We start from the raw sequence: 27,139 nt of genomic DNA on the forward strand, positions 1-27,139 counted from the left end.
AATATACACAATATCCTTTTAGTATACTTGATTGAAGAACTTTTTTTAGATGAGTTAAAGGTTTACTACAATGACAAAATTCTTCTTGGTAGTGGAAAAGAACACTGAATAACAGTCTATACTGTGGACAGCAGAGATCGCAATTCGAATTGTTTTGATGTATTTATTGCAAAGATTTTTGTAATTTATGTTGTTGTATTTTGTGAAGAGGAAGTGAGAAAAAGTATTCATGCATGTGTGTGCTGACTACTGCCTTCAATTTACCCTGCAGGCAGCAGTGTTCACAATTCAGATCGAGTCGCTATTGTAGATGATGCAGTCCTGTAGGCAAAAGACATTGTTCTAGTGCACTCTGTCCGCACCACGCATACGCATCACCGCAGGCTCCGCACACGCTTTTTGTTGCTTCGTGTATTACAAACTGGGCAGCTCAAGTCAACGCCACGTGGCTGTGTTGCTTCGTGTATTACAAACTGGGCAGCTCAAGTCAACGCCACGTGGCTGTGGGCCCTTGCTGACCGCTCTCTCTGGCCTACACTTCAAACAGTAGTGTTCACAATTCAGATCGAGTCGCTATTGCAGATGATGCAGTCCTGTAGGCAACAGACATTGCTCCTAGTACGGCCTGCCCGCAGCACGCATCATCGCTGGCTGTGCACATGCTGAATGCTTTTGATGTGGCTATCTGAGTGCACTAGAACTGATGGACCCTTTATGATACAATCTTTTTGTGTATTATTTCAGATCTACTGCCTGTATCTCAGTATACCACAAGTTATGGTTCTTTTACGATAGAATCTTTTGTGTATTATTTCACATCTACTGTCCCTACCTTACGGCAGCACAAACTATTGACCCTTTTATTATTGATTCTCTTTGTGTGATCCAATGGTTACTGTTGTAGTTGATGCTAGCAGCAACCATTCCCTGAGGGTTGGTTTACACTCACCCCACACGCATCCAGCACAGATGTCACTGGATATGTGACCCTGGTAATAAAAAGGAGTTGACTGCACGTGACCGTACCCACTTCCACTATCTATCTGTGTCCTTGTGTTCGTTATCTATGCATGACACTGCCCCTGGGCCGTACCACATTACATTGTGCTGTGGACAGCGTATGCAACCATGTTACCTCTCGCAGTGGGGAAAACTTTGGTTATGTAACTTTTAGGTGCATGGCTATCACAGGTGGAAGGCTACTTTACAGAGCATGAATATTGATGAAGATGATGGTTGCATGTTGTGTGTAGTGTAAGATATGTGTACATAGCAAAAAGTTTTCAGAAAAGCTCTCTAAGCAGAAGAGGTGTGTTTCATCAAATGCTATAGAGAGAATGACTAAAATGGGTGACATTCTCTGCTACAATGGAAAATGTTATGAACTAATCAAATGCTTTTTTTTAAGGTCACATGGCAATCGCGCACCCAGCGCGCAAGGAGACCGCACCCGACGCGATTTTGAGAAAATATATTTACCATAATATAAATTTATTACAGTTAGAAATATATAAATGTTTAAAATATTTTAAATTATCGCTTGCTCTCATATACACTTTAAAGTTATTTAGATATAGTTTTGAGACATAAAAAAAACAGCACACTGTCAGTGTTTAGGACGTATTTCTTAAAAGAAAGGCAAAACTGATTTCAACTGCATTAGGAGCGGGTTTAGAGCAGTCAATAGATGGTTAACCGGCCGTCTTTAACAATGCGTCGTACTGAGCTATGAAGCCCCGCTGGGTGGAGTCAATGCTACATAAGATATTACATAAATAAATATAAGGGAGCTGTTAACTTTGTTATTCTGTTCAGAGTTGGGGGTATGTCCTTTAACTGAAGACCCAATAAGAGATGGCAGCTAACACTTGTTTGAAGAGGCGACCCCTTTCACTGGACCTATTTGCCTCTCTTATCACAAGAGCCGGGCCCCGCTGTCCCCAAACTAACCCCTCCAGCCACCTTTTCAGATCTCATATCCGTCACCAGCAGCCTCCGCCCATGCGAGAGATATTAAACCTCTGTTTGCACAGTTGGGCCGAGTGTCTGGTGTCAAAGGACGGCTGGTTATACAGGGGCTCATTCACAGGGCCTCGGCACCCGCTCTGAAGAGAAGTGAGGCAAACACGCCTGCATCCTGCAGCCAGCCAGCCGAGCGTGGTTCGAGTCACTGCGTGCCGAGCCTGAGGCAGCCGCTGCAATACAGAGAAACACTTTTGGCGCGCATGCGCACGATGTAAAGCATTGCGCGCATGTGAGAGTCTGGACAGGTCAGGCAAAAGAAAGTGCGAATGCAGGCAGCCAATCATATGAAAAAAAAAGCATTTACAAATGCAATAGGATTTACGCGAGTTCTATTGCATTGTAAACAAAAATGCGGGCGCCGAAGAAGGCAGGAACGAAAGAGGGTGGGGGGTCGTGGTGGTCAGAGAAGTTACGGACTTAGGGAGGGAACAGGGGGAGGCAGGGGATGTAATATGTGGGGTAATTAAGAGTGCATGGTGGGGGAGCGAGTTATAGTTTCTTATGGTCCAAGGTTTTGTTTTTCGAGGGTATATATCATTGTGGGAATTTCCACTGTGTAGTAATGAAAAACAACAAGATCATACATAATCCACCTCAGCTTCTTCCCGGAACGTTTTGCTTTGATCCTTCAATTGGGGACCAAGAAAAAGGGTGGGTTCCAAAACATTGATTTCCCATGTTAATTCTCCTAGAAAACTTTTGTTGTATCTACAGAAAAACAGCTGAATTAAATCAATTCAAATTTGGCAACAAGTTATACTTTTGCTCCGAAAGTGTGCTTTTTATGATTTTGGTGCAAGTGCATTGAACAGTTTTTCAGAAATGTGCATTTTAAAACGCGCTTGGGGAGGTTTTAAAGAGGCTAAAAAGTAAGGTATATCTTGATGGTTGATAATGAGGTAGAAGCGCAGTTCTATAATATAGTGTGGGTGGGTTCCAAAAGGGACCCCCATAGTAAAAAAAACAATCGTACTCGGTAGGAGTACTGTGGTACAAGCTCCTGGTACCATGGTAGCCAGCCAACCCATTATTTGTTGATCTCTTTAGTACTGCTGTACAAATTAAATCATTAAAACAAAAAATAACAAAAATGGTCAGCAAGATGCGGGGAAGCACATGGACAATGCAGGATAGGTGGGAGAAGTAGAGATAGCACAACAGACAACAAAGAGAAGGAGGGGCACAGGCAGCAAGCTGACCATGGAGGGTATGAGAGAGGGACACGGGAAGCACAACAGAACATGGAGGGTGGTGTAGGGGTAGAAATCTCTCCACAGAGGGTGGACAGGAGAGGGAGGGGGAGGACAGCATACCACAGGTGCCTCTCTGGAGGGGCAAGGGCAGCAAGCTGATGATAGAGTGCTTGCAGTAAGGGCAGGGGCAGCACAATTGACCACGGAGGGATGGTTGAAATTGCAGGGATGGGAAGTTGATGACAGAGGTCAAGCAGAAGAGTAGGGACATCACAATGAATAATTGAGGGTAGGAAGGAGGGGCGGGGCAGCAAGCTGATGACTGAGGGCATAAGGGAGTGGCAAAGTTCAACAGCTTAATATATAGGGCAGTAGGGCGAGACAAGGCAGAACACAGAGAGTAGACAGGAGGAGCAGCACAATAGATAATGGAGGGAAGAAGGAAGGGGCAAGGGCAGCGTATTGAACACAAAAGGGCAGCTGGGAGAGAAGGGGATAGCACAATGGACCTGGGAGGGCAGTAGAGATGGGTGGGATAAACATACTGACCACAGAGGGCAGGCAGTAGGGACAGAAGCAGCACAATGGACCATGGAGGGCATAAGGGAGAAACAGGTGAAGCACAACAGACCACGGAGCACATGTGGGAGGAGCAGCAAGGTGACTATGGAGGGCAGGAAGAAGCAGCATGGGCAGCAAACTGACCATGGAGGGCAGAAAAGAGAGACATGGCACAACAATGAATCGCAGAGTGAAGGCAGGGATGCTGGGGTACCAAGCTGACCATGAAGGGCCTGAGGGTGGGGCAGGGGTACCATAATGGACCATTGAGGAATGGGTGGGACAGAAAGATGCCCACAGAAGGCAGGAGGAAGAGGCAGGATCAGCACAATGGACCAAGGAGGGCAAGTTGACCATGGAGGGCCGGATGGAAAGAAGGGGCATCAAGTGCACATGTAGGGCAGGCAAGAGGGACAGGGGTAGCAAGCTGACCACATAGGCCAAGAGTGAGGGACTGCGTAATAGATCACAGAGGACAGGTGAGAGATGGTAGCAGCAGCACATGGACTGACATAGTCAGATGAGAGGGGCAGGGGCAGCCAGCTGACCAAAAACTGCAGGAGAGGGTCAGTGGCAGCAAGCTGACCACAGAGGTCTGGCGAGAGGGGCAGAGTCAGCAGGCTGATGACTGACGGCAGGGAGATGGACAGGAACAGCACAATTGACTGTGGAGTGCAAGGTGGGGTAGCAGGGACAGCAAGCTGACCATGGAGGGAATGAGGACCTGGAAGGAGCAGAACAACAGAACATAGAGGGAAGGCGAGACCGACATGGGGAGTATGCTAAACATGAAAAATACGCATGAGAGTAGCACAATGGACTATAAAGGGCAGTAGGAAGGGGCAAGGGAAGCAAGCTGACCATGGAGGGATGAAGGAGGTGCTGGGGAAATACAAGGACAATGGAAGGCAGGTGAGAGGGGATAGGGGCAGCAAGATGAAAAAGGAGGGAAGGGGCTCTAAGCTGATCACACAATGCATGAGAGAGAGGTGCAAGGGCAGTACACCCGACCATAGAAGGCAAAGGCGAGTGGGCAGGACCAGCACATGAAGAATGGTAGCTAGGAGGAAGGGGGCAAGGGTAGTAAACTATATACAGACGGCAAGAGGGAGGAGCAGGCACAGTACAACATACCATGGAGAGCAGACTGGGAGACATGAACAGAGGGCAAGTGGAAGGTGGCAAGGGAAGTAAGCTGACCATGAAGGTCCTAATGGAGGGGTAGGGGCAGCAGAACGTACCATTGAGGATGGGCAGGAGGAGACAGAGGCGGTACATGGAGAGGAGAGGGCAGGCAGGAGGGGGTAAAGGCAGCGTGCTGAGCATGAAGGGTAGAAGGGAGGGGTAGGAGCAGCACAGTGGACCATGGATGGCAGGAGGGAAGGTCAAGGGTAGAAGAACAGAGGATGGTTTGAAAGAGGGAGGGAAAGGAGCAGCATTCTAACCATGAATATATGTGAGAGGGGCAGGGGTAGCAAGTTGACTACAGAGGATATAAAAGATGGGCAGGAGCATCATAATGATAACAGCAGAACATGCGGGCCGGGGCAGCAGCAGCTAGCAGACTAAGGAGAGCAGGCAATGGGGGCAAGAGCAGTGAGTTTACCATGGATGGCAGGAGAGAGGAGTACCAAGCTGACCCCAAGAGATTGCAGGGAGGGGCATGAGCAGTACAATGGACTAGGGAGGACAGACAGGAGCAGCATATGGAGAACAGAAGGCAGATGGAATGGGGCAGGAAAGAGGGATAGGGGCAGCAAGCTTACCAACAGAGAGTGGGGCAGGGGCAGCACAATGGACCAGAGTGCAGGAAAGAGGGGACAGGGGCAGCCCATGGAGAAGGAAGGGAGGCAGAAGGAGGAATGGTCAGCATGCTTACCACTAAGTGCATCAGGGAGGAGCAGGCAAAGCAAGCTGACCATACATGGCAGACAGGAGGAGCAGGAGAAGCAAGCTAATCATCAAGGACAGGAAGAAGGGCCTTTGGTGGCACAACAGACTACAGAGGGCAAGCAGGAGGGTCTGGGGCAGCAAGCAGACCTCTGAAGACAGCAGGAGGGGTGTGGCAACACAGTAGTTCACAGAGAGCAGGAGGGATGAGTAGGGGGTAACAAGCTGACCATGGGGGGCATGTAGGATGATCAGAGGCAGTACACAGAAGGCAGGAAGCAGTGGAAGCTTAGCAAGCTGACTATAGAGGGCATTATGGTGGGACAGGAGGTAGCAACATAACCACCAAGGGCATGTGTGAGTGGCAGAGGCATCATAACAGAACACAAAGGGCAGGAGGGAAGGGGCAGGACACAGAGAACGTAGGGCAAGCAGGAAGTTGCAGGAACAGCAAGCAGACGACAGAGGGCAGTAGGGATGGTCAGCACATGGACCACAAAGAGCAGGAAAGAGGGACAGAAGCAGCAAGCTTCAGACAAAGAACTTGTAGGAGGTGCAGTGGATGAAAGCTGGCCACAGAGGGCAGGCAGGAGAGGCACGGGTAGCACATTGGACCACAGACCACAAAGGACAGCATAAAGGGGCAGTAGAATGAAGCTGATCATGAAAGGCAGACGAGAAAACCAGGTACAGCACAGCAGACATAGAGGGCAAAAGGGATGGACAGGCATAGCATAGCACACCACTGTAGGAAGAAGGGAGGGGCCGAAGCAGCATTCTAACCATGCAGAACTCACAGGAGGGGTAAGGGCTGCAAGCTGACCATGGAGAGCAGGAGGGAATAGCTGACCACAAATGGGCATAAGGGATGAGCAAGGGCATTACAACGGATCACTGAAGGCAGATGGGAGAGCACATGGAGCAACACACATAAAACAAAGAGCAGGCAGGTAAGGGCAGTAAACTGACAATGGAGGGTGAGAGGGAGGGGCAAAGGAAGCAAGACGACCATGGCAGGCAGGTGAGAGGAGCATAGGCAGCATGCCGACCACAGAGGGCATAAGGGATGGGCAAGGGCATTACAATGAACCACAGAAGGCAGATGGGAGGACACAAGGACAGCACACATAGAACGGAGAGTAGGCAGGAGGGGGCCAGAGCAGTAAGCTGAACATGAATGGTCCGAAACATGGGCAGGAGCATCATACTGAAAATAGAGGGAAAGCAGCAGAGGTATCAAGCTGATCACGGAGGGCAGGAGGGAGGGTTAGGCAGGAGAGGGGAGGGCCTGTAGGAGAGGGAAGGGTAGTATGAGGGCCAGGTAGGACAGGAGGGAGGGGCAACAAGTATACCAAGAAGAACATGCAGGAGGGGCAGGAAGCAGCAATCTGACCACAGAATCAAGAGGGACTGGACAGGGGTGGCACACAGAGAATGGATGACAGACAGGAGGGGGCAGGGACAGCAAGCTGACCACATGGAACATGTGAGAGGGTCAGAGGCAGTAAACTGATCATGGAGGGCTGGTGGGGCGGGGTACGGGCAGCACAATGGACCACAAAGGGCAAGGGGGTGTGGCAGGGCCACACAGCTGAACAGGAGAGAGATACAGGAGGAGCTGGTTGACCACTTAGGGCTGGCATGAGAGGCAGGGGCAGCACAATGGACCAGAGAGGTCAGAGGGAGGGGTTGAGGTCACAATCTGACCAAAGAGGGCAGGAGGGAGGAGCAGAAACAGAGAGTTGACCACAAAGGGTATGAGGGAAACACAGCACAATGGATCACAAAGGGTAGTCCAGAGGGTGCAGGGATGGCACACAGAGAACAGAGGGCAGGCTGGAGGTGAAAGCTGACCATGCAGGGCAGAAGGGAGGGTCACTGCCAGCAATCCAACCACGGAGGGCAGATAGAAGTGGAAAGGGCAGCAAGCTAACTGCAGAAGGCATAAGGACAGGTCAGGGGCAGCATGCTGACAAAAGACAACAGCTGGGAAGAGCAGGGGCAGGAAGTTGACCGCAAAGGGCAGGTGAGGACAAAAAGATCACAACTGACCCTGGAGAGCAGGAGTGAGAACAGGTGCAGCAAGCTGACCATAGATGGCAGACAGGCAAGACAGAGAAAGCAAAACAGACCATAAAGGTTATGAGGGAGGGTCAGTGTCAATAAGCTGACCATGAAGAGTAGGCAGGAAAGCCAGGGGAAGCACAACAAACTGAGAAGGGCAGAAAGGAGGGAAAGGGGCAGCAAGCTCACCACAGAGGTAATGAAGGATGGGAAAGAGCATCATAAGGAAAACAGAGGACATGCATGATGGGGCATGAAGTAAGATGACTGTGATGGACAGGGGGAGAGGCAGGGGCATCAAGGTGACCATGAAGGGTAGGACTGAGGGGCAGCAAGATGACTACGGAGGGCATAAGGATAGGCAAAGGCTTTACAATGGACTACAGTATGCAGATGGGAGGGGGCAGCACAGAGAGAACAGAGGGCAGGTAGGGGCAGCAATATAACAACAGACAGCAAGAGGGTAGAGCAGGGGCAGCAAGCTGACCACAGAGGGCATGAGGGAGGGGCAGCACAACAAATCAGGGAGGGCAGGAGGGATGGGTATGAGTAGCACAACAGAGGATCGTGGGAAAGAGGGAGGGACAGGAGCAGAATTCTAACCATGAAGACCATTTGAGAGGAGCAGCGGTAGCAAGTGGACCACAGAGGGCACAAAGGGTGAGCAGGAGCAGCGAAATTAAAACAACGGAAAGGTGGGAGGGGCAGTGGCCACAAAAAGAGAAAGAAGAGCAGGCAAGAGGGGGGCAAGTGCTGTGAGCTGATTATGGAGGGCAGGAGGAAGGGTCAGGGGAGCAAGCAGCCCATAAATAGCATGAGGGAGGGACAAGGGCAGCACAACAAGCACAGACAAGGGCAGCAGGGGTGGCACATGGAGAAGGAGGGCAGGCAGGAGGGCCAGGCTCTGCAAACTGACCACTGAATACAGTGTGAGGGACAGTAGCAGATTAATGCTCACAATTTGCGGGAGAGAGGGCAAGGGCAGCAAACTAATCATGAGGCTTAGCTTGCCTCATGGAAACAAGTGGTAGATACAGAGGAGTACAGAGAGCAGGATGTAATGAGGCAGCATGCTGCCCACATGGGACATGTGATCAGTGCAGAAGAACTAAGCTGACCATGGAGGGCTAGTGATAGGGGCAAAGGCAGCACAGTGGACCACAGAGGGCTGGAGGGATGGGCAGGGCCATCAAGCAGACCACGGAGCAAGAGGTAAGGGCAAGGGGAGCAAGCTGACCATAGAAGGCATAAGGGACAGGCAAGGACATTACAATGGACTAAAAGAGTAGGTGGCAGGGGGAAACCCCTGGAGATTGGAAGGCAGGCTGTAGAGGGCTGGGTCAGAAAACTGACTGAAGATGGCAGGAGGGAGGTGGAGGGCCAGAGGGCAGCAGCAGCAAGCTGACTATGGGGGGTCAGGTGGGAGGTGCAGGGCACAAGGAAGTTACAGGACCAGGAAATTGAGCATGGAGGGCAGGAGGGAGGGGCAGTAAGTTGGCCACCAAGGGCAGGTGGGAAATGCAGAGCAGAAGTAAGGTACGGGGTCACAACCTGACATTGGAGGGAAGGATCAGCAAACTGACCACAGTGGACATTAGGGAGGGGCAGCACAAAGGCTCACAGACAGCAGTTCAAAGACGAAGAACAGAGGGCAGATGGGAGGGGACAGATGCAGCAAGCAGGACACAAATTGTAAGTGGGAGGGGAATGGCAAGCACAAAAGACCATAAAGGGCAGGTGGGAGAGGATGGGGCAGCAAGCTGACCATGGAAAGCATGGTTCAAAATCTGCATGAACGCACTGTGCAACATATTAGCCTGCAGTACACCAACATTCTATTGCTACTCAAATGAGACACAATTTTGATGCAGCTATAAGGCACGTCCAGCATTTGCAAAGGATATCTCTATGTTCACCTCTTTCCCAAGCCTCAACTGAAAATGATTCCCCTATTCTTTGCCAGGACACAAGGAATAACATTAAACTGAGCTGTCATCATGGGATAATTTAGGCTCATCTCTATGTATGCAGTCACTACCACAAACATCCAAACTGCATAGAGCAATTGCCTTAAGACAATCACCTGCCTACAATCCCACATCCCATTGCAAGTCCTCATGGTGGAATAACCAGCAATCATGTTCTCCCATGCCTCAAGAAGCTTACATCAGCTTTAAATCCTTATCAGGCATGATGTAATTTAGAGAAATAAATCATAACAAATCAACATCTCAGAACGCAGATTGCAATGTAAAGTCCTCCTTTAAAGCATTCCCTTCCTCAAATCTTCTAGCACCTAACCTTTATGACATAGATTAGACCTTGATGAGCACTAATCAAACAATCCAACCTACTAACTTTAGAAAGCAACTAAATAATATCCACATATATAAACTGAAGTCTCACAAAGTTCTTTCTTGCCCTGGTAGGTTTGTAAAGTTTTTACTTTCTTGCAATCATGGGTTTGCAAAAGTTATTTAAATGCATATCACTAATAATTTGACACTGTCACATTAGCTGTACAGTTAGAACATACCTGTGGTATCCTCTGGAGGCCTAAAATTCTTGCCACTTGAACTGATGAAGATGAGCGGGTATCACCAAGCACAGCCACCATTTTCAAGGGGTGCTGACAACTGTAGTTTGGGACAGTATCCCCCATTCCTGACAACAGCCACAGAGACCCTTGGGCTGGCAGACAGTCTGAGTCACAGGTGTCAAGAATTCTGAATCCCAGGGTCACATTAGGCAGCAAGTTGGGATTTTGGTTGACCTCGTCTGTAGCAAATACCATGGCAAGGGCACACTGGTACATTTCAACGTAAACTCTGTAAATATTTAAACAGCTGTAAATGGCAACATGCCTGCATTTTCTTCACCTATCTCCTCAAATAAAAACATGGCACTGAATAAACTTCCCAGCAAAGCCATTAGTATGAAGGCATATTTATATATTGATCAAACTGTTGATTGGTTTCAACCATGCAACTCATGTCATGTAATGTGCGTCTGTAGGTTTACAGTCGAGAGTTATGCAAATATAATACAATAGTTCAACTGTTTGCACGAATGTCAAGATCAATGTACTGTAAGCATATGTGGGAAAAAATTTGGTGCTTGATGTAGAGCAAGGGCATATTTATTGACTGAAAGTGGTGACAGTCACAGACCCCTCCTTAAGACCCAAAGACAGAACTAGTTCCTTCACTGAATAAGAAAGAAAATTGACCAGGATCTTCCGGGGTTTCTGTTTTTTCATGTTTTTCCTAAAGGGGTCTCTGTGAATTCTTTGAATTTCTGTTGCCAGGTCAATATCAGGCTGATCTCTTTAAATCGGATCCTTCTAAATTCTCGGGGATATTGAGGAGTCTTAAGTTGTTCTTTCTAAAATGGTTTTCCAACCTTTCGATGTCATCCTTCAAAGAATTTTGTTGTAAAGTTAACATCCCCACATCCCTTGCGGCCTCACTTATAGCTTCTTTGATCTCGGGAATTTCTGCTTCTAGGAGACCCGTCCTTACAACCACCTCATCGATCCTCTGGGACAAAACTTCACAGGACGCCTTAATTGCCGCCTGATTGGCTTCAGAGACCGAAAACCTACTGACGAGCTCTGCTTGGTTTAACTCCGATACCTTAATACCACTTAGCATCTCCTTCTTCATGGTAATCAATACATCGGATAATGAGTGCGCTTCAAATCCATCTGCTACATCAACGTTCCCCGGAGGCTTTCCCGTTGAAAGGCCTATGGTGGGGTCCTTAGATGGTACCGGCAGCTCCCCGTCTAATACTAGGGGTGGGCGGAATTTGCGAAAGCGACTTTCGCAAATTATCGCGAAAATGTTAAAAATCTCCGCAAACAAGCGGAAATATCGCGAAGATGCGGAAGTTTTTTTCCCGCCCGTTCGCGATATTTTCTGCATGGTTGCGGGTCGCTAACTTACCCCTGCGGTTGCTCGCGGGCGCGGCCATCTTGTTTTTAGTTGTCTCGCGGTGCATGATCGCGAGAAGAAAGACGTGATCGCGCGACGCATGACGTCACTGCGGACGCGAACTGTCGCGAGACAGCGCAAATGGCTAAAACAATACAACATCTCATGGAGAATGCGACCGGATCGGGAAAACTTGTCGGTGAACGCGGGGATTCAGGTAAGGCGATCGCGCGCGCGAGAATGTATTATTTTACAGCACGAGCAAGAACCAAATTATCACAAAGCTGCGGAATGCGGAAATTTTGACATTTCCACGCTCTCCGTGGAACGCGGAAATGCCAAATTCTCGCAAATTCCGCGAACGGAACGGAAATTTTGCCCAGGCCTATCTAATACCCCCAAAGCAGAAAACCGATTTGAGAGAGTCACAACTTGCTGCGAGGCCTTAGGTACCGGAGGATCCATGGGAAGCCCAGTGGGTCGCCTGATGGTTTGCTTAACCCCCCTTTGAATACATGGGTCGGAAGCTTTCATTTTTCAGATCAGGTCAGATATTTCCCATATAACTGCCACAAGGCAGTGGGAGATGGGAAGCAGATTGGAGGAACTGAGGTCCCTGGGAGTTAAGGCGAAATTAAAATTTCCGGCTCAGTTGCGTGCTATGCATAATAATCAGATGCATTTATTTCATACAGTCGAGGAGGTGGATCTCTTTATGGCTGGTTTAAGGAAAGCAAAGTAAGCAAAGTGAAGCAAACAGAGATGTGCCCCTATTAGGAGGAAACATATTTTTCGTTATTCTTCCTGCCCCTATCCCCCCATTTTTCTTTTTCTTTAGTATGTTTTATTTCTTTTTTCTTTTCAGTTATGCCCGAGGTGAGGGTGACCAAATGGGTTTATCCATTTTCAAGGGAGGGTTCCTCAAGGGGTTAGGGACTTGTATGGGTTTTAGGGTGGGAAGGGGGGATTTGGGGGGAGTACTGGGGGGGAAGGGGGTTCACCAGAGCTGGGTGGGGAATAAAAAAGGGGGGACAAAAACGACCTCATCTTACTTTAAGTGTTTATTCATTGAAGGGACAACAAAGGGGAAGGGCTTGGTAAACAGATGGCAGGTGCAGTAATTGGTCAGGCCGGTCTGGGTTTTCTCTCCTGGAATGTAAATGGTTTAAGATACATTCGGAGGCGAAGGTTGATAATGAAGTACCTGGAACTCGCAGAAGCTCGGGTCTGCCTCCTGCAGGAAACTCCTCTAACTGCTAGGGAGTCGGATCAATTATTTTCAGGAGTATCCTGGATTAAAGCTTATTGTGTTCCGGACCAAAATATTAATAGCCGTGGGGTGGCAGTCCTGGTTAAACGGGGGCTAACCTGTTCGATCAAATCCATTCAGACCGACCAATCAGGGAGGTGGGTCATTGCGCAGTTGGATTTTGGGGGTCTTGTTTTATCGTGTGCCTCATTTTACGGTCCGAATGTGGACGACCCCTCATACATTGTAAAACTACAGTCTAGGCTTATGCTGGTGGCTCCCCCGATAATGGTCGGAGGAGATTTCAATGCTTTATTAGACCCCCATGCAGACAGATCGAATCAGGGGCGTCCCTCCACGACACCTCTCGTTAGACAGGCAATGAAGAATATGATTCGCGATCTCGGCCTGGTAGATGCTTGGAGGTTTTTGAAAGGGAGAGGGCTGGGTTCACATTCCACTGTAAGAGATTTCATCATTCCTCCAGGATTGACTACTTGTTAGTCAGTAAGAGCTTACTCGATAAGGGCTCAGATATTTCTATCCTCCCTAGCCACCTATCGGATCATTCCCCTGTTTTTTGTGCCATTAAAAATTTAACAAAAAAAATTCAATCAACATGGACACTTAGCAGGGGTAGGTTAGATGATCCTGATTTAATTCAGGCAGTCAAATCATCATCCTCGGAGTTTTTCGATCTTAACTTAGGCTCAGTAGCTATAGAGGTTGTGTGGGACGCCTTTAAGGCAAGCCTGAGAGGCAGATTACACAGCCTCATATGCATTAAAAATCGTGCTGAAGGACGTGAATTAAAATTGGGTGAAGTAAAGATCGGATTACTAGAACCTGAGCTTCTTAAGCCTTCAAATTCTCCTGAAGGACAAAGAAATGTGCTGGTTGAACTCGAACAGGCCAGACCAAACTATTGAGGAATCCTAGATAAGAAGTGTAAGATCCAATGGGAGAGGAACAAGATGGAGAACTACGAATACGGGAAGAAGGCTAGTGCTCTTCTGGCATGGAAGGCTAGAACCGATCGCTCGAAAACCGATATTATCGAGCTGGAGATAAATAGTCAAGGGGGCAGATCAGCCGATATAGGGGATATACAAAAATCCATGCTAACCCTATTTTCGGATTTATATAGGGAGAAATTATCCCCCTCTAAACAACTAATTTGAGGGTGGTTGTGCTCAAAATCCCTCTCCTCATTAACCCATGCTAATAAAGATTTTCTCGATTCCCCAATTACGTTGCAGGAGATAAGGACACAAATAAAGATTTCACAAAATAATAAAGCCTCCGGTACGGACGCCCTGCCAAATGAAGTTTACAAGTCCCTCTCTCAAGAAGTGATCCCAGTCTTGGGATCCTTGTTTCACTCAATCTACAATCCAACAGGCCATATCCCCAGCTCGTGGAGGGAGGCAATCATAGTCTTAATCCTTAAGCCCGGGAAGGACCCAGTAAAAGCGAACTCATATCGTCCAATCTCCCTGCTGAATGCAGATTATAAGATCTTTATGGGTATTTTGGCAGGGAGATTGGGCAAATTAGTCCCCGGACTGGTTAATATTGACCAGAAAGGGTTCATCAACAGGAGACATATTCAGGAACAAACCCAGTTCCTTATTGGTAATATCGATTTGGCGACCACTAGAGCGAAACCCCTGGCAGTGGTCGCGTTAGACGCTGCCAAAGCATTTGACAGGGTGTGCTGGACTTACCTCTGGGAGGTTCTAGAGGAGATGGGTTTTGGTTAGGGGTGGGCGGAATTTGCGAAATCCACTTTCGCAAATTATTGCGAAAATGTTAAAAATTATCGCAAACACGCGGAAATATCGCGAAGATGCAGAAGTTTTTTTCCCGCATGTTCGTGAGATTTTCTGCATGGTTGCGGCTTGCCAACTTACCCATGTGGTTGCTCGCGGGCACGGCCATCTTGTTTTCAGTTGTCTCGCGGTGCATGATCGCGAGAAGAAAGACGTGATCGCGCGACGCATGATGTCACTGCGGGCGCGAACTGTCGCGAGACAGCACAAATGGCTAAAAACAATACAACATCTCATGGAGAACGCGACCGGATCAAGAAAACTTGTCGGCGAATGCAGGGATTCAGGTAAGGCGATCGCGCGCGCGAGAATGTATTATTTTACAGCGCGAGCAAGAAACAAATTATCGGCAAGCTGCGGAATGCGGAAACACGAAAATGTCAAATTATCGCAATTTCCGCGAACGGAACAAAATTTTCGCCCAGGCCTAGTTTTGGTCCAATTTTCATTCACACCTTGAGAGGGTGTTATCAGGGTGCCTCAGCCAAAATCCTTATTAACGGCCTACTTACTCCTATCTCCGAAATCCCTATTGTTTGATCTGTATAATGAGCCTCTCGCTCAGGCTATAAGGTTAGATGAGACAATTCCACCGTTCAAGACTCAGCAATATCAGTCTAAAATTGCATTATATGCGGACGACATAGTTATATATACAGACAATCCCGAGATAACAATGCTTAAGGTTGGGTCCCTGTTGGAAGATTTTGGTTCAATCTCCGGGTACTTGGCTAACTCCACAAAGACGGAGGTTATGTGTTGGAACATCGATCAGTGGAGTGGGGCCACCAGTATTAAACTTAAATACCTTGGGATTATTATTGTGAAAGATCTTGAAAAAATCCCCTCAATCAATTTGGAAAAAATAATAAAAGAAATAGATCAGGTGTTCGCAAGATGGAGAAATCTCCCTCTGACCATCTTTGGGAAAGTGAACCTTGTAAAAATGTTCATCCTCCCGAAGCTAACCTATCTGTTTAATGCGGTCCCCCTTGGTTTCCCTAAACACTCCATCTTTAAGGTGCAAAGTAAAATCGGGAGTTTCATCTGGGGGGAGAAAGGTGTCAGGTTATCTTGGAAAAAATTGAGGCGCCGTCTAGTCAAAGGGGGATCGGCCCTCCCTGATATCCGTATGTATCTGGTTGCTTTTCAATTTAAGGCTATAAGCATGCTTTTGGGCGAACCAACAGCCAGTGCATGGGGCATACTGTTGGGGGGAGCGGCCATTTCGGAAGGAGGGGGGGGGCAAGGGTGGATTTTTCTACAAGTTCGGTTCACCGAGATTCTTTATAAGAGTAAGGTTAAAGGTGATAAAAAATGCCTTGGAAGTCTGGTATAACTTCCGTTCCAGATGCGGGATAGGCTACTACTCTGCCCAGGCTCCGATCTGGGAATTCCCCGGGACCCCCCCCCTGTCTCCAGGACAGTATGGCTCTCCCCATAAAAAGAGCGGGGGTCCTGAAATGGGCCGACTTGGGGGATGAAAACGGTATACACCCTTGGGAGGTATTAAAAGCAAGAATAGGCCTGGGGTTCTCAAAGTTGAAGTTCATCCAATTAAAATCTTGGTTTGAAACTGAAAAGGAGAACTTTTGGGGCAACGGAGAGGTGGAAGATGTGCTTATAACCGTTCAACATCTGAAGAAGGAAATTTCGATTTGGTATAGGTTTTTGATTAACGCAGACGATGTAGGCATTCCACAACAGGTGGCAGTCTGGAATAACTCCCCTTTTGAAGTGGATATCGGAAATCTCCTGGAACCCTCTATGACTCTGCTTTATAAATACACCAACTCAGCTAGTCTGAAGAAAAACCATTTTTTTGTGACCAATCGAATCTACTACACTCCGGACAAGATCTCGAAATTTGCCCCAATCCCTGAACTGAGATGCCCCAGGTGTTCACTCCCTAAAGCTAACGATATACATATTTTCTATGAATGTCTTAAATTAGGAATATACTGGGATGGGGTGTGTAGGTATCTTTGTAAGATCTTCGGAATAGAAATTGTTTTGAACAGATCTCTGATTTTTCTTGCCAACGATCAGGCGTCTACGGTTCATTTGGAACAGTCACACAGAGGGCTGCTGTTATGTCTGATCCTGCTGGCCCGTAGGGAAATCTGTCTTAAATGGAAAGACCCCCTTCCCCCGAAAGCTGAAGACTGGTTAAAATCTGCACTGGCTATGGCTCGGCTGGAAATTATAAGTTCTAGCCCTAGCCCTTCAAAGCTCTGGGCACCTTTTATAAGACTGAGTCAGGAACTGAGACTGGGTTGAACCTATGGGCTGACAAACATCACGGTCCTATGATTAACACCTAAATCCCGGATGAAAAAAAAGGGGATTGGTTGGACAACCTAAACTAGTGCAGGCGGTCAGAGGGCGCTTCGTTAACATCGCAGACCGGATAAGTCCTGCAAGCAGTTTATAGGTGAGATGAGGACCAAAAAAAAAAAAGAAAAAAAAAAAAGAAAGTGGTGACAGTGAATGGATATTGCACGAAGTGTGATCGTTTTATTGCCTACTGCACCTTGCATTACCGGAAGTTGTTGGATTACACCCCACTAATAAACCCTGACCAAGACAAATCAGCCCAAGGTCAGTATGGAATAATGCTATTAGCTGGCTCAAAGGTTAGTAATATTATGAGTTTGTAAATTTCCCATATAAACACACATACGGATGGACATGGGAGAAAGCCCATGCCAACTTAATTCTGAGGATTCTATGTGGCTCCCCACCTCTCAACATCATTAAGAAGATTACCAATAAATAATATATATACTTCAATATCTGGGCGAGGTTTGACGAGAAATATTTCTCCTTTCCACCTTCCGCAGCAACATTTTGGTGGATAAAACTCAAAGCCTCCTTTCAATAAAGCGCTTGTTGGACATTGTTCATCACAGCCTCTGCCCTTTGATCTTAGGATAATATTGATTAATCACTGATTCCTAATCATGCATTTCAGATGGTGACCTGGCTTGACCACTGACTCAGAGAGATCGTAAAACACAAGTTCTAAAAATGCAATAAATTATTTTGGTTCAACACAAATTCAGCTTTCTCTTGAACTTGGGCTTACCAGATGTGAGTTGTAGATCTCATCTTCTAATTCTTTGAAACAAAATGATTTCTGGTGGCATCTCAACATTGCTACTATGTTCCTCCTCCTTGTGGTTTATTAGGATTCCTAGAGTAACTAATACAGCTCTATTACTTATCACTGTTTGAGCTGTCGCAGCCTCTCATTCATTTTAAAAGATATTAACTAGGTTCATGTAACAGAAAGGGAACACCTATCTCTCCCAAAAACAATGCAGACAGTCACTAGCAGCATAGATGCCTTTTGTGCAATTGTAAACTAGACAGCTGTGCAACAAAAAAATGATGCATTTTAATTGGCTATTAATTGATGAATATCCATCAGGGAGAATCAAAAACCAGAACTTGAGTGTTGGACTTTGCCCGCTCTGCAGGTGCACCCCACACCTTTTTGCTTTCACCCCTCCTGATTTCAGAACACATTTTTGTTGGCCTTTAGGATTCTGCATACTTTACCACTGCTAACCAGTGCTTGTGCACTCTCCTTTAAATACGGTGAAGTTGACTTACACCCAATTGGCTCATTTAGCTTACTAATACAAATAAAATGGTATTACCGGTACCCATGATACAAGGGGGCCTGCAGCACTATAAAGTAGACTCTTAATGCATGTCCCAGGCCTGCCATTGCAGCCTCAATGTGCGGTTTCAAACTGTCATTTTGACATAGCAAATAAACCTTTTTTAAAGAGGATTCAACTTGCACTCCATTTGTGTGAACAATGTAAAATAATGAAAGCTACTGTTTATCAATATAATCAATGTGTGCTGCTTTGAGTTAGGACCTGCCTGTGTCCATGTACATAAATTGCAAAGCCTGGTGTGCAAAGGTATGCACACTATTCGCAAAGCGCACTACTTCTAGACCTGGAACTGTTAATTAAATGCTCAAACAATTGGAATACACCATGCAGAACGAAATTAATCAAAGATTGCATGCCACCACTCTCATACAATACCACCAAGTAAAACGTATCCCGAGAGGTTTAAGAATTGCTTTGAAACCAATGCTCTTTCAATTTAATGAGCAATTCATGACAAAATGGTACATAATCTCAAATAAATGTTCTTTAGATCTCATCCTTTTAACCATTGAGGAATTATCAAGCAGTTTTGAAAGATCTGTCCACAGAAATTGTGGATCTCAAGATTGAGATAGAAAAAAGAATGGAGGCAGACAACTGGACAAAAACACTGAACGAAATAAATGCAAAACTAGATGATCATGCAAAAATGGTCCACAAGTAAAAACTCAGGAAATTTAAAAGGGATATCATAGACTACAAACTGGATAAAGTCTATTTGTGGGCAGAGGCTTACGCCCAAAAATAAACTTTTCACAAACCAGGTACCTCATCCTCTGAAGAAAGTGTGGTTACGTACCAAGAGATTACATTATCTAGGTCCCTGATTCAACCAACTAGTGGGAGTTCAGACAAACCATCAGAAGCTGGTCCGTCAACAGTCACAGTGAAATATTCTTTTTTATCCCTGGGCCAAACTTCTAACCACCCACCAGAAGAGAAGGAAATGTCAAAAGGAAATGAACCAGGAGGGGACAAAAGAAAAATTGCAGAGCATTCACGGACCCTCAGAAATTTCAAGAAGACTTAATAATGAATATCTCACAGAGATGACTTAACCACGAAGAATGGGCTGTGTTCAATAAAGGAATGTCATTTGTACCTACGTACAACTCAAACACACTTGAAACAGAAGTGGCTTTTTTCAAGTTCATGAGCAAACTACGGCTACGCTCGTTCTTTCACACCTTGTCCCTCACTAAACAAACAACAAATGAGAGTGTTTCTAAAAAATTTAGACCGAAGGGCACATTCATGGCACCTTTCGCTCATAAATCGCTGGACACTTGTGAGTCGCTAGTAAAGAAAGATCTACAACAATTAAAATATCAACCAGCAAGACAAAAAAATATATCAACAAAGGAACGGAGGATATTCTGGCATTTACGTCAAGACCGCAAGCTCATGTTTCAACCAGTGGATGAAGGGGGAACCCTTGTCGTCATGGACAGATCATTCTATCAGCAAAAAGTGGACACACATGTCCTTAATATAGATACATATCTGCACTTGGAATCAGACCCTACAAAGACTTTCATGAATGTATTATCCACCTTACTGGATTGAGCACTAGAGATGGGATGGATCACGGAAAACACCAGGAAATTTCTTTGCTTAATAATTTCCGCAGAGACCCCATATATAAATGCTATCTAAAATGAACAAGGATGCCAGAGACCCCCCATTTTGACCCTTCGTGGCAGGATGTGGTTCGATGCATGAACCAATTGGAAGATTTTTAGACCACCACTTGCAACCCCTGGTACAATCTTGAGTCACATCTGTAAAGGACACAACGGACTGTCTTAATAAATTGAATAGCTTTCACCAAGAGATTTCATGTAACACACTGTTATGCACAATAAACGTGGTGGCATTATATACTTAAATTCCTCATGGCGAAGGGTTAGAAGCGGTTGAATGGATCCTTTTGAATAACGACCAAGGACAAAGTGGCAATATCTTTTTTATGAACCTACTTCATTTCTGTTTATTTCACAGGAATTTTGTTTGGAAAAATGAATTCTTTCTGCAAAGAACGGGCACTTCAATGGGCTTTCCCCGGGCACCATCTTATGCCATTATGTTTCTGGCCAAACTTGAGGATATGCACATCTTACATAATGAAGTTTGGACAAGAAATCTAATCACCTATATGCTGTACATTGACTACATTCTGGTAATTTGGGAAGTAAATCAGCAAGAATTAGAGAAAAACAGCTGGTTGTTTAATCAACATAATCCAATAATTCGGTTCACACACCAGATACATCAACACATGATGCATTTTTTGGATATCCAAATCATGATTACAGAAAACGACTTTAATTCAGCGGTTTACAAGAAGTCCACAGACAGGAATAATGCATTGCATTATTTGAGCGTTCATCCCCTGTCGCTCAAAAAGCATTTACCTGTATCACAATTCATCAGAATGAAAAGGATCTCGTCATCAAGAACACACAAATTGAGCTATTGAGGAAGAATATGAACGACGCCGCCTTGAAGTTTTGAATGATGCTAAGAGGAAAGTAGCACTCAAGCCAAGACAGATTTTACTTACCTCTACACCCAAACCGTCTACCAAGAGAGAAGTTTGTGTACTAAAATTTTCAACTCAAGCTCCAGCCATCAAGCGCATCAATCCTGCAGATGGGAAGTTCTCGAACAAGAACCAGACTTCAGGACACTATTTTCAACAAAACCCATGATGCGCATTCCCGCTCTAAGAATCTAAGGGAAATGCTGAAGGCATCACCAATGTTGGAGAAACATACACAAACAGGCATGAAAAACTGTTGAAACTGCAGTCATTGTGGTAATGTTATACCAGGCAATACATTTACAGATCTGCAGACAGGTAAAAAAAACTTACCTTAGGTAATTCATTTGATTGTAATTCCGAGTCAGTAATTTATGCAAAAAAATGTCCATGTGTCTTAGCATTAGTTGGGCGAACCTTACGTAAGAATCACAGAACATAAGAGCATGATCAGAACAATGAATAGGAATTCATGTTTGGCAGTCCACTGGTTAGATACACAACACTCTATACCTCAGCTTCATTTTATTGTTTTGGAAAAGGTGCCATTTGCAGCTGATAGGTACATGCAAAAACTATTAGCACGTAGGGGGCCATTTTGGATTAAATTCCTTGAATCTCTAGTGCCAAAGGGACTTAATGACAAACTTGAAATGACATGTTTCTTATAATGTTTCCTTGTCATTCTTACGGTATGTACCTAATGTTTAGCCAGTAGTATGTGCTTGTGAATACTTGCATATTAAGTGAAAACTTATTCGTGGATTCCTATTGTACAACAATTGAGTGCAATCATCTAATCCCACACAAAAGCATGACTCTCAGTTTTAGTTATGTTATCTTCTTAGGTAGTTAATGCTTAGCGCCAGGACACCGGAATGGTAATCGTGCGCTTTATAAATTATAATAACATAACATAACACTACTTTATTATTACTTTTGGTCCTTCTCATTTATATTTCCTCTGGTTTTAATTCAGGCTATTTATTTGACATTCAGTCATAAGGTGCATTTACATCCTTTATATTCAGTAAGATAGACTTCATGCCATGATAGCAGTGGCGTTTTTCAATTGGTCCCGTAGTAATGAATAACGTTTTTTTAAGACTCTCGCACTGAGAGAAGTATACGCACTAGTCTTTTCACCTTTTCTATTCATACGTGTCAGTATGCTATTAACCTCTGCATTCGGGAAGGCTTGTAATATGGAGACTAACCCACGTGCACTCCAGTGACCACACTGAAGTTGTCGATAAGAGCAGATTCGTGGTTCAGGTTATGTTTTCTGGGTTCATCGTGAATGAAGACCTTGAGCTTTACCCCTTCTGTTGTTTGATCAGAGATCTGTGAGAGTGTCTCCTGGCCATTTTGGAGGAGTTTGACAGCAGCTGTTGTTGCCATCATAGTAAGTATTAACATTTCGTTGTGTTTTCTGTTTGCACAGAGTTTTTCATTCCTTGACACAAGCAATTGGCCACATCGGTGGGATGTAAACTGGATTTTGATTTTGTACTTAAAATGACAGCACAAGTACAGCTCAGCAAGCATCTGCAAAAGTGAAAGAAGTCAACTTTTTAAAAGCAGTTTGCCTAAAACTAATTAAGGCTGCCATAGTAATTACAACAAAAGACCATTCCGGTCTCATTGCAGTATTATTGTCCTAAATTCAGATTTTAATTACCTTCAGGTACACTGAATTATGAGCAGGCTTGCAAGGTCAAGACTTTATAAATGTCCCTCCTGCACGCCTAGATAACATCCTTTTTTGCTAAGTAAAGTGTTCCCCTCTATCCAACCAGACTTGCAGCTGGGACATTCTGAGGTCCATTCACGAATGTGAATTTGCATGAGTAAAATTACTCAGCAGTAAACCTACTTCTGCACCCAGGTGTAAATCTAGACTTTTGTGCTTTTCACCAGTAAATATTTCTCCATCCCATCAGTTCAGCGGGTACAAACATGTAAGAGTGAATTTACAAGTGTAAAGTTACTGCTATTAACTATTGCCACATAGGTTGAGCTCTTCCCCACTATGGCAAAGATCTCCAAATAGGAAAATTAAGGGAAAATGAAACAGTTATTCATTGAAAAAATCCCAATATTTTAATGTAAAGTATAATTGTAAAATAATTTAGGGTGATTCTTTTTAACCTGGAAATAATAAACCAAAATATTGCAGTACATTAGCTCTCCCACATAAATGTTTATTGAAAACGGTGTCAAATATATATATAGTTATTTAAATAATATTATTTTTTAAACACGTTTTTTTTTAAATCCCACCTCACTATCATTCTTATTTTTTTTATGCGTTTTACGTGTGCCACTTACTTGTCACAATATTTGTCAGTGGGGGAGTCTGTGAAGTTCATTGTTGGAAAGATCATTTCAGCATGCACCGGGACCAGGGCCCCAAACATCACGTCCCCTTCCTTGGAGTAAGCTTGCAGGGCCTGGCTGGAGAGCTTGCATCCTGCCCGGCTCGCGACCTCGACAGTAGCCTGAACCAAGAGGAGCAATACGGTCATCAGGAAAGTCATTCTTCGTCCGACTATGGGTTCTCTCAAACTTGCTTGTTCCCGAGTACCATGTTCTGTTTAGGACCGGACTTAACGTACCAGAATCGTTTACACAAAGGGAATTGGGAAAAAAAGGGCAGCAGTATTAATGGGATGCACCTTATAAATTCTGCTATACTTTGAACGAATCAAAAGCGAGGTACTGGCGCTTACACTGCTCAAAAAACGATTAGACATTTCCAAAAGCAAAACAAGAAAGCCCCTGGAAAATCAGTAAAAAGATTAGACTTTTCTGGAGCACTTCATTTCAGTATGCCAAATGCATACCGGGCTAGATTTAGGAGTTTGTGACGCAATGCAGCGCAGTGCAGCAAGCCACCTTGCTGCGCTGCATTGTCTGTGTGACAGGAAAAGGGCAGGAATGCGCCATTTTTAATAGCCTAGGCTATGACGCACTTCCGTGAATATGCAGGACTGTACATAAGCATCGTATTAGTTAACACTGTTCTCCTCTTTTTTGACTTAGTAGCTGTTTCGTATCAAACAAAATAGATATAAACTGGTTTAGAATGTTTATTGGCTCGTGCCTGTGCTTAACTTTATTGGGGCCCATATGATTGACATCTGATGGTCAGATTACACGCGTTGCGCTAGTGCCGGTTCAACTTTGTTACAATCAGTTGGTGCGTTGTTGTTTTTGCATTTGTGAGACTGTGCAAATGTCGCAGTAAAACCAACTCAACCTAGTTAATCCAGCCATGCATGAGTGCTCTCCTTGTAAATTAGCACCTAAATTAAACCCGTCGCACTGCAATGCACAACTCTTTCTAACTGGGCCAGCTGTAGTATGAATGTTTATTTTCCATAGCAAAAGTGATTCAAATACCAAAATGTTTATTACTAATTCAATAGTGTTAGTGTCTTTATCTTTAAAAAAAACTTCACATATATTACCTGCGTTTACAGCTCGCACCCAAATGTGTGAAATGTAATCCTTTGATTGTGTTTTTCTCCAAAGATGGCGCGCGGACGGCCCTTACACTGGACTCACCTTTCAGGCAGAGCTGTTCCTTTGTATATACTGGAATACACGTCACCTCTGGGGGATCGGAATCAGTATGAAATCGCAAAAGGGAAACAAAACGTATATTTAAGTTTCTATATGTACTTCCCCCTTATACCCATATTTAAAATAATTGGCCCGTTCCCTAATAATACAGGTGAATAATTATGCATATTGTGTTAACCAGAACTGTCTCATTACAGGATATTCTTGGCCTTGAAGTCTTTTGAGAATTGGTGCCATGCGGATGCTCATTACCCTATACAATCCTTGACAGGTGGGAACCTGCTCATTCCGAACACAACACTACTTTCCTTTTAATACATATGCACTTAGGTATTTCGCATTCGAGTATTGAGTTTGTCATGGAAAATAGCAATGTATATTAAGTAGACAGTTAAAAAAGACTGTTTATGATTTGTAATATTCTCTGAATCACTTTCAAATTTTAAGTTGCCAGAAACATCGCACAGACAAATAAGTAACAGTTTCAACTATAATGTCTACGAAACAAAACTTTGAAAAATCACATGCGTGGGCCAAATGGAAGCTTAATGGTGCTGGTATCAACTGTCACACATCACAAAAGTAAAATAATTAAAGCAATGACAGAGAACATGCTGGTATAGATAGAGCTTGTCACTAACTATGTCATTAAGTACTTGTGAACCTTGTGTCAAGCAGGGCCGGACCGGCCGTAGCGGGCACCGGGCAATCCCCCGGTGCGCCGCACGGGTGGGGGCCGGTTTTGGGCCCCCAGGGGCCGTTTTTGTTACAGGGCCGTTTTTGCAGCGTAGCCGCCACGGCCGTGCTCTTTGCCAGGGCCGGTTTTGGTTCCCAGTCTGGCCCTGGTGTCAAGGAAGCTTTTTCACTGTATAGTTCTAAATGTGGACATTAAATTCCAATCTGTGCGAAGGAAGTGACATAATTAAGACCTGTTCATGGAGGTCTTGGGCTGCCATCTCAACAACAATACCCTTAGAAGAGGACAGCTATAGGGAATACAATGTAGAAGGAGTTAATACAGTAAAGACTAGAACAATATTCAATAATAAACGTCATTAGATTGCATTTGTAATCATAAAAGTACAATAAGAATTAATCAAATTAAAAGAGCATTTCATGACAGATTTAAAAAAAAAGAACCTACAGCAACGCAAACATCATCCCTGTTCAACATCTGTAAAAGATGCATTGCTAGCCTACATTGAATACAATTATATAGCTTCAGCAAAAGTGTTAAAACATGTTTTGAATAACTACCATACAATGTACAAAAGAAAACAAGGTGCAATTGTATCTGATCAGAATGCTCATCACTTGGAAATATACTGATATAATTGCAATCATATTGTCCCAATGGAAAACAAGCGACCCCAATCCTAAAATGATTTAAAAGAGCTCATTCCCAGTGACCTCCTACCTTTAATAAGTAGGATCTCATTCTCAGATTTGTCAGTAACATAACATATTTTCATATTTCATATTTTCTGACTACTGATTTAGTCAGTCCCTTGTTTTCCCAACCAAGCTCCTTTTATCCAGAAACAGTTGCTTTACTTTCAATCTACCAGTCTTGCAAATGGTAGAAGGGTCGGTAAAAAGCTTAGGCAACCCCAAACCCTCCAAGGCAGTCTTTTTTTTTTTTTTTTAATTTCAATAGATTTTTATTATTATTTTGTCACAGACAAATGACATATAACATAAAACATATCACATACATATAACATAAAAACATGCACTTTGCATCGCTTGTTGTTAACATAGGAGAGTCAGGGAATATTAAGGCCCTTATCGCAACCAAAGCAATCGCTGGTAATAAGTCGGTTTAGGTTTGTAGGTGGATTAAACCAAACGGAAAGCCAAAGTAAAAGCGGGGCTAGTTTAATAGAATTATCTAAGTACATAAGTTCCAGCTCTGTGGGACATAAATAGCTGGAGCTAGAAGAACGAAGGCACAAAAAGCACCAAAAGCAATGATCTCTTTTAACACCACCAACTGTGTATTAGCATACCCCCAAGCTCCTGTGTTATACTGTGCCACAGGCACACCTTGTCTTTTATAAATCACTAAAAGTGGAGCAAGGTTTTTTTTCCAATTGCAGAAGATAGGTTAAACAGAGCACCCACTGATTACATGTTTGACACCTCACAGAAGGGTTGTAGCTCCATGTGACTAAGGAGTAAAAAATGTAGAGATTTATATTACTGTGGACGTGATATCCATCACCATTGTGACTGAGTAATCCGTCTGCCTAATTCTAAATCAGGCCATAAGTGATGTGCATATACATAAAACTATGAAGTTAAAATCGAAACACATGACAACTACAAGATTTCTTAGTAATAACACCATAGTTGGGGGAAAGTAAAGGCTGACTAAGTTAATTAACACCTTGGGTGCTCGGGACGGCCTGGAGCAGTCCTCAGCCATGGTGGGTGTGTGGTGAGGATGACTCCAGGCCTTCTGGCACCCACACATGTTGGTTGTGCGGGTGCTCCCCCCACAGACCCCGCATCATGGATCCATTGGAGGTGGAAGCGGAAGCGCTTCCGCTGCCCTTGACACCCCAC

At 44.8% G+C, this 27,139-nt stretch overlaps 1 pseudogene; it reads right to left on the minus strand.

Annotated features, from left to right (window-relative positions):
- Window positions 1-23,523, minus strand: part of LOC146812082 (extracellular calcium-sensing receptor-like) — a 100,941-nt pseudogene extending 77,418 nt beyond the window's left edge.
- Between the last annotated feature and the right edge of the window lie 3,616 nt (window positions 23,524-27,139).

Source organism: Triturus cristatus, chromosome 7 (assembly GCF_964204655.1).
Source record: "Triturus cristatus chromosome 7, aTriCri1.1, whole genome shotgun sequence".
Lineage (NCBI taxonomy): Eukaryota > Metazoa > Chordata > Amphibia > Caudata > Salamandridae > Triturus > Triturus cristatus.